Here is a 9129-nt window from a genome sequence, read left to right on the forward strand (position 1 = left end):
AAAAAAAAAAAAATAGTTTCTAGTTCGATAAAATTGCATTTGCATAAGTTGAAAAGAATAAATGTTTTGAGTAATTCCTTTTATTTCCTAACTTAATTAAAAATCATCAACACGAATTATTAAGGTATATGATGTTAACTACTGTTTTTATTATTCTAAAATATTAAATTAATTGTTTTTATACGGTACAATATGTTACAGTCATTACAAGTATTAAAAATATGCTTTGAGACACAATAGGTCACTTTTTTTTTTTATACTCATTATAATGGTTTAAAAATCCTTGAATTACTATAACTAAAGGGTTCAGTACTTGATAAGGATATTCTAATTGTAAGGAAATGCTTGAGTTAACTAGCCATTTAGCTTAAGTATTTCCCGGTTAAGAAAAATATTGATGTTGGCAAGGCCATTCTAAACCACCAGGTTTCCACTTCCTCTTGAATCAAAAGGGTACGATACCCACTTTATAAAGTGTCTTCCAATCTACAACATAGGGTAGAAATAAAATTTTCTATCACAGCAGTTTTCACGGGAGTTCAATTTATTTTATTGTATCTTAAATAAATTTATAAATTGTGAAGAAGGTGGTCAGAGGTGCGGTCAAAAGAGAACAAAAATATTTTTCAACTATTTATTTTCCGACGTTTCGCCCCAATGTGAAGGGCTTCATCAAGGCTAAACAGTTAAAATAATGACTAAAAATATATATGTATATATAGTTGACCGTAAAAATTGATATATAAGAAGATGGTCAGGGTTGTGGTCAAGAGAAACAAAAATATTTTACAACTATTTATTTTCCGACGTTTCACCCCACTTTGCAGGGCTTCATCAGGGCTAAAAAGATACAAAATGAAACTATGATACGAATAAAAATACAAAGATAAGATACAATGAGAAGAATAAAAAAAAGTAACAATGGCAATAGTAAAAATACGTAAAATATAAAGCTAAAAAAGTACAGGAGATGCACATAAAACAAAAACAATACGGGGAAGGGGAAAAAAATATAGAGATAAAATAAACGTCATGAAAGAATAATAATAATGATATAAAATGATAATAAATGAGCAAAGAACAAGTCAGGACAACCTACCTGTTCAAAGGAATCCGTTGAACAGAAAGAAACAATGAAGCGGAAGCGTGGAGGAGTGAGGAGGAGGTAGCCAGCAAACCGTTTAACGGCTTTATTTCGATTTCAAATACGTCGCGTATACAGGAAGTAGTGATAAAGTGATAATAGTGTAGTAAAAGTAATAGTGTAGTAGTGATAACATGACGAAAAATGAAAAATGATAAGAGAAAAATACAGAATGATACAGTACATGAGTTATTACATGATAATAATAATAACTATAATAACTAAGTAAAATTAGAATGACACATATCGTTACTAATAATAGGAGATTATACTGAAGAAAATAAATCAATGTAGGATATAATAACAATAATTGTAAAAGAAGTAACTAATAAAAAGTAAATAAAGAGCAGTTTAAAATAATAAAAAAATAAAAAATAATAATAAAAAATCCTACGCCAATACTTTTTCGCCAAAACAACAGAGGTTTATCTCGCCATCTCAAGGATGGACTCTGGTTTAACTGCACTTAATCTGAGCAAAGGTGTTAAATCAACAATCGAATGTAACGAAGCAATATTCTCCACAGGTAGAACCATGGCTGTTACCAATCCCAACAGTCAAAAATAATAACTTCAGCCGCAGTTTACCCCCAATTATCACATTAAAAAAGTTCAATCAATTTAAAACTAATCACCACAATTGGAACCTAATTTTTACCGATGGTTCCAAAACAGTCGAAGGAGTAGGCACTGCTGTCGTTTCAGATAATCACACCCTCTTATTCGCTACAACCATATTGTTTGGTGTACACTGCAGAACTGTTCGGAATCAATCGCGCAGTTTGTAATATCCCTCTAAACTGCCCTCGCTCGGTCATCTGTTCTGACTCGGAATCTGCCCTCAAATCTTTACAAGATCCATTTTCAACACATCCATTAATAATAGAGTTGAAGCAGCATTTGAAAACTTTGAACAACATGGGTTGTAGGGTCTTGTTTTTATGGCTGCCAGGTCATTGTGGGATCACTGGGAATGAAAAGGCAGACTCGCAGGCCAGACTAGCTATAAAGACAGGCCAAGTCGTAACATCATCAATATGCAAAGATGTTATTTCATGGATAAAAGAAATTGGATGGCAAGAGTGGCAAGATGAATGGTTCACCATGAGAGACAACAAGTTAAGAATGGTCCAACAGACAGTGAAACGTCCAACCAGAAACTTGAATCTGCTACGGAGAGAAGATGTGGTATTAACCCGTCTTCGGATAGGCCATACTCGACTCACCCACGGTCATCTCATGAAAAAAGAAAATGCACCGACGTGTCGCTACTGTGGAAACGATCTCACCGTTAGGCATATTCTCACTGAATGTATAGCTCACGAACCACATCGGTTCTCTTCAGATTTACAGGAAATGTTGAGCGAAGATCCCACAACAATAACAAAACTTTTTCACTTTCTAAAAATCATTAATATTTATGATCACATATAGTCTAACTAATTGTAATTGTAATTGTAAAATTAAATTTGTAAATTGTAATGTAACTTGTAACAGTAACTGTTAATTTTTAAACTTTCTCACTTTGTAATTATATATATCTTTCTCACCTTGTAACATTGTAAATATGTTAATAGTAATGTACTAACTTTGTAAATTCAGTGTAAATGACCCTAGTGGTCGAAACACTTAATTAAATAAAACAAATCAACAATCGTGTCACAAAATGAAAGACTAGCAGAATGGAATAGCAAGTCTCTGCATGGGAGATTCTATGGCCAACTGAACGAAGCCTCCATAGACTAAGAAAGATCAGTTGAACAGTTAAAATCTGGAAGGCTATTCTCCGAGAAAGAGGGATTTGTGGTTACTACTCAAGATCAAGTGATTGCCACCATATCAAATAGGAGGCATGTGCTATAAGACGCAACATCACCGGATAAGTGTCGATTATGTTCGGTAGCGCTGGAATCAATCCAACATATCACAGGTGGATGTGGAGTGTTGGCTGGTACTGGAATATCTGCAGAGGCACAAAAATGTGGGCAAAATTCTGCATCAGGCTCTGGCTGTGAAGTACAACCTAATTGAAGATAAGAGCCCTTATTACAAGTACCACTCAAATAGACTCCTCCAAAAAGGTTCTCTCAGGCTATATTGGGATGAATAAATTATTGCGGACCATACATTATGCCATAATAAGCCAGACCTCCTTATAGACCTAAGAAAAAAGAAAGCAGAACTTATTGATGTTGGCATCCCCAACGATAATAATATAAACTGCACTGTGGGAAATACCAGGAATTGGCGATAGAATTGAAAGAAATTTATAAATTGGAAGGTGTTACCACTACTCCATTAATAGTACCAATGAATGGTCTCGTACCAAAATCAACAGGCATGAATGGTTTGGTGGTGCTGAGAGAGGCTCAACAGTCAGTTTTCTTAGACACTGCACGTATAGTGCGAACATTTTTAAACATCTGAATCAAAGGAAAAATAAATCAACAAAAATATGAAGGTGGTTGGACTTCTTGGTTCTCCACCTCGGATACTCCACCCGCAATAGCGAGAAAAACCGACCATAATAATTATAATGAGTAAAGAACAAATGAGTAACACCCACCTCTTTAAGTTGATAGCTTTGGCGTCTCTGAGAGAAACGTCTTGAATTTGTCTGGTTTTTCCTATATTTTTAGTAACAGTACATTTTTTTTGAGTTTTTTCATAATCTTTTTACCCTTGATTGAAGCTCCGCGAAGTGGGACAAAACGTTGGTAAATAAATAGTTGTTAACTATTTTTGTTCTTTTTTTAACCGCACCCCTGACTGAATAACTTCTTAATAATTAAATAATTTATTATTATTTTTCTGGTTATTTTCAGTTTAGGAATTTCAGATATTTATTCATTTTTTAAGATTGTTTATAATATATAATTATTGAAGGACGTCAAAAATAATTGCTCAAACACACTGCGTAAGATGTCCCTGTACATTCGCTAAAAGGTAATTTGGCAATCTGATCGTTGAGAAGACTGGGAAACAATCGACATATCTCCTAGGTCATCGGCCATAGAAAGCTGATTAACATCGATTGGAAACGGTAAAAGTATCGATTAAATTTATTTATTATATTTTTAAAAATATTACTAAGAAAATCGATATTATTTTAAGAAAGTTGGGTTCTAGATAGAGCAAAATAACTTAATATTGAGTGAAACGACATAATAGTGAAGAAAAAAAAATTGTATATTGCATACCACGGATTATTTCTTAACTGAGCATACGTTATTATTTTTATGGATCTGTTTCATTGTCATCGGTAATCGAATTATTATAGTACATTTTTAAAATTAAAAATTAATCAATCCATTACAAAAGACTGATCTACATGACTATTATAAGGCCTATCTGGACATACGGAGTTGAGTTTTGGGGCTCCAATAAACCATCAAATTCCTCCCGAATCCAATCCTCACAGTCCAAAATCCTTCGTAAAATCCTTAACGCTCCTTGCTTTGTCACAAATCAAGTCATCCATCATGACCTTAATGTCCCATATGTTGCCGATTGGGCCAAAACCAGATACAATTCCTTCCATGGAAAACTTCCCAACCACCCAAATTCACTTGTTTCTAACCTGGCTTCTCCTTCATTACCTAATAATTCTACTAGGCGTCTGAAAAGAAGATGGCCTCGGGATCTTCTCTAGAAATGTTATTGGACTTCTATCAATGGGTAGATTCTCCACATGTTTGAATCATGTCACTATCTCACCTACAGCAAATTTACTTGTTGTATAAATGTTATACAGTTGTAAATAACAATAAATAAATGATTTAAAAAAAATTAATCAATAATATTAATCTTAACCTTTTAAACCACTTTAAGCCCATATTTTTAAATATCAAACTATTTCCATAGTAGTTGTCCAGACAGAGGGCCTTTAAACTATTTCCACTTCACATAAAACAATCGTAACATGTTCCAAAATCAAACTGTCACCTTCACAAAAACAGTTTTTTTAGAACAATTTCTTCATATAATTCTTCATATAACAACAAAGTCTTCATATAATTATTGAAAAACTAAATGGATATAATATAATTTGAGATTATTAACTATTATAATTAAAAGAGCTTGAAAAGCGCCTGAAATTGAAAAACGGTGTAAATTATATGTTTTAATTAATATACATACATTATATATGTTTTAATTAATATACCAACAGAAGGAAAACTCTAGTTACACTAATTTAGTGATTCACACTTTTCAGCTGTTTTAAGTTATTATTAAATTTTTACTGAACTCATTATTTTGTATCAACATTATTTTCCATATCTTTTTCCAACTAGAAGATAAAATCATTATATTTCTTTTTAATTTAAGTAATTTTTCGCAATAAATATAACCTCTAATGAACTTCAAATATGTATCTTGCAAGTATAATTACTTTGAAGTGATCTTTACAAAAATATCATCTATTATTTAGATTCGATAATAATTTTAGATCCATTTTAGCCAGCTTTAACCAAATGTTTCTAGGCAAATTTTGATACTTCGTTAAATAACGTTTGTGGAGTCTGTAATGGTATTTTTGCAATTAGATACTGTACAAGAACGATAAGGAATATACCTCATTATATATAATTGCTCAAATAAAAAATAAAACTAAACAAAAAAAAAAAAAAATCAAAATAACACTCGCACTGAGTAGATAAACATAGTATATATTTATATCGAAATAACGTCATACCAAAACAATAATGGCGGCTTGCTTTATTTCGTAGCAAAAAACTAATTAAATTTGAGACTAAACCGTGATTTTATAAACAATCATTATTATCAAATAAGCGATCCAAAACACATTCCACAAAACCATAAAATAATTGATTAATTTTTTGAATTGAATGTTTGAAAATGGACAATGAATAGACCGAAACGTCACAAACATGTGAATGAATATATAGAATGAAACTGTGATAAGTTTTTGTAATTATTCCATTACTTCGTATTAGAATAGGTAAGATTAATGAGGGTCATGAGATTTTTTTTATTGATATTTGAAAACAGGTAATCCCTTATCAAAAGAAAAAAATTACAATTGTTTCAAAATAGGGTTTTGAGAATCGCAGTGGATGCTCTTTGGTTTGTAATAAATAGTCAATTGCGGCGAACTACAAATTAAATCAATAGAAGACTTTATCACTAAAGGGTTCATGAAGTTCTACTCCTATTTACCGACAGTTAAAGGAGGAGCAGAGACCTACAACTTGGGAAATCCAACCTCAACCTGAAGACAGAAGCCCAAGCTGCTGAAGGACATTTTGTTATAATTTCTATAATTATCTGTCCTGTTATCGAAATTGCTACTGTTTTAATTTATTTATTTATTCGTCTCTTTCTCAAATTAACTTTTTTTCCCATTAGAAGTCAATTGTTTATTTTGTTAAATCCATAAATGTCATTGTTGTTTTTGTTATTAACTGTACTTTTATCTTTTATTAAGAATTATTATTTTAATATATTTACTTTATCTTAATTTTTTTTTTTATAATTCATCGTTATTATTCACAATTATTCAATCTTTATAGCATTGTAAATAGTTAGAGGTGTCTTTTGCACGAGACTAACCCCCTCTCCCCCCCCCCACAATCAATTATTAAACAAAACGAAAAATATAACTGTTATATCAACAAAGTAAGGCCTACCAGGCCAATCTGGTATTTAATTAAAAAACATACAACTAAAACAAGTTATTATTAATTTTTTCTCTTTCATTTTCGTATTCACCTTTAAAAACTAGAGACAATCAGTGCACTATCTCTTAAGCACGTTGGATTGCAATGCACTACAGATGCTCTCAATAATACGCTTGTCAGATACTGATATCACCAATCAATCAATCTAAGCACATTTATCTATAAGATGCAACTTTACTTAATACTAACAGGATTAACAATATTTAGTGACTAATACTGTAAAAAAAAAAAAAACTAAATGTTTTTAATTTTAGAAAGTATTTAATTATTTAACCATTGAGCTATGATACAAATAGGATATAGGGGTATTCATGATCTTTAGTTTAACATGCTAAATGGGAAATATTATGATAAATGGAGACATATACCCTTCTTTTACCACGATAAAACGATATAACATATAACATGGTTGAGAGTCTGTTACTAGGTCTGTTAAATGAAGAATGACGTCACGAAACAGACCAGCTGATCTCGTCACCGTATTATTTGTTATCGTATTAGGTTACTTGCTCGTATTTTGTGTTTTGATCGTGTTAGTACTGTTTTGGATGTTTTTAAAACTAATAAAGCAATGAATGACAATAATAATAATGTTATGACAGTTGTCACTTCTTGATTCTCTTCCTCACAAGTCAGAAGATCAACAAGACATTCAATAGCCAAACTTTTACACAACTTCCATTTTTCACTCACTTTAGACAAGTTGTAATAAATTACTTTAATCAGAACTTAGAAGTAAACAAAACAATGGCATGTTGTAATAAATTACTTTAATCAGAACTTAGAAGTAAACAAAACAATAACTTGAAATTTTGGTAGGAAAGATTATAAAGCAAGTTGCTCAGAAAATCCGCTAGGAGCTCTTAACGACTTGAAATTGGGCTGCTCACAATTTTATACTTCTAAAATTTAACATGATAAAACATTTTACATTTAACACAACATCATAAATACCTCTAATAAATAATAAGATACATAGTTAGTATATATTAAGGAATCACGTGAGCAAGAATTGTTGCATTTTTATATTTCTGTGAAAGATAAAAATGATAATCTAAGATTTGTTTGATTACGTCTAGATAATGATTTGCATTCTAAGGTCTGCGTAATGCATAGATTGGGCTAATTCCAGCTAAATCAACTAAAAATATATGATTTAACTAAAGTACGATAGTAATATATGATGTATCGTGAAAATTTAGACTTTCGAGTATTCCATGTCCTCTGAAAAAAAAGACTTGAACTATCTTAAAGCAAAGTAACTGATAATTTTGAAAAACAATAACACCATTTTTTAAAGTATCTTTCGATTAAAAAAACAAATAAAAACATGTATTTATTATTACAATGATTGGTGTACTACATATAAATTTAATATATGTATATATAGTTGACCATAAAAATTGATGTATAGGAAGATGGTCAGGGTTGTGGTCAAAGAAGAAACAAAAATAGTTTACAACTATTTATTTTCTGACGTTTCGCCCCACTTTGTAGGGCTTTATCAGGGCTAAAAAGATACAAAATGATACAAGATAGGAATAAAAATACAAAGATAAGAATAAAAATAAGTAACAATGGCAAGAGTAAAAATTTTTACAATCTCAGTGTACAATTTTTACTATTGCCATTGTTACTTATTTTCATTCTTATCATTGTATCTTATCTTTGTATTTTTATTCTTATCATTGTATCTTATCTTTGTATTTTTATTCTTATCATTGTATCTTATCTTTGTATTTTTATTCTTGTCATTGTATCATTTTGTATCTTTTTAGTCCTGATGAAGCCCTACAAAGTGGGGCGAAACGTCGGAAAATAAATAGTTATAAACTATTTTTGTTTCTCCTTTGACCGCAATCCTGACCATTTTCCTATATATAAATTTAATATTTAATGTTAATAATAACCCTATAATTGCATCCCAAACTCTTTAATCCCATATCACAATCCTCGAAGAATGGTGTCGAAATTGGAGGATTTAAATAAATCCCATCTAATTACCTTTACTCTTCGTCGTAAACCTACCGACTTCGAAGAAGACTGAAAAGACAGGAAACTGTATATCGATTCCGACTATTACAGCACTTACTAGACAAACGGTTTAAACTTTCAGTCCATTACAAAAGACTGATCTACACAACGCCTTAAAATCCAATATCCCCCGTGAAATCCTCAAGGTTTTTTAAATTTGTAACAAATAAAATCATCCATAAAGACCTTAATGTTCCTTATGTAACCGATCTAGCCCGAAGCTGATATCAATCCTTCCATTACAAACTCC

This window comes from Halyomorpha halys, unplaced genomic scaffold (genome assembly GCF_000696795.3).
Source record: "Halyomorpha halys isolate HHAL.00 unplaced genomic scaffold, Hhal_1.1 Scaffold24.1, whole genome shotgun sequence".
Taxonomy (NCBI): domain Eukaryota; kingdom Metazoa; phylum Arthropoda; class Insecta; order Hemiptera; family Pentatomidae; genus Halyomorpha; species Halyomorpha halys.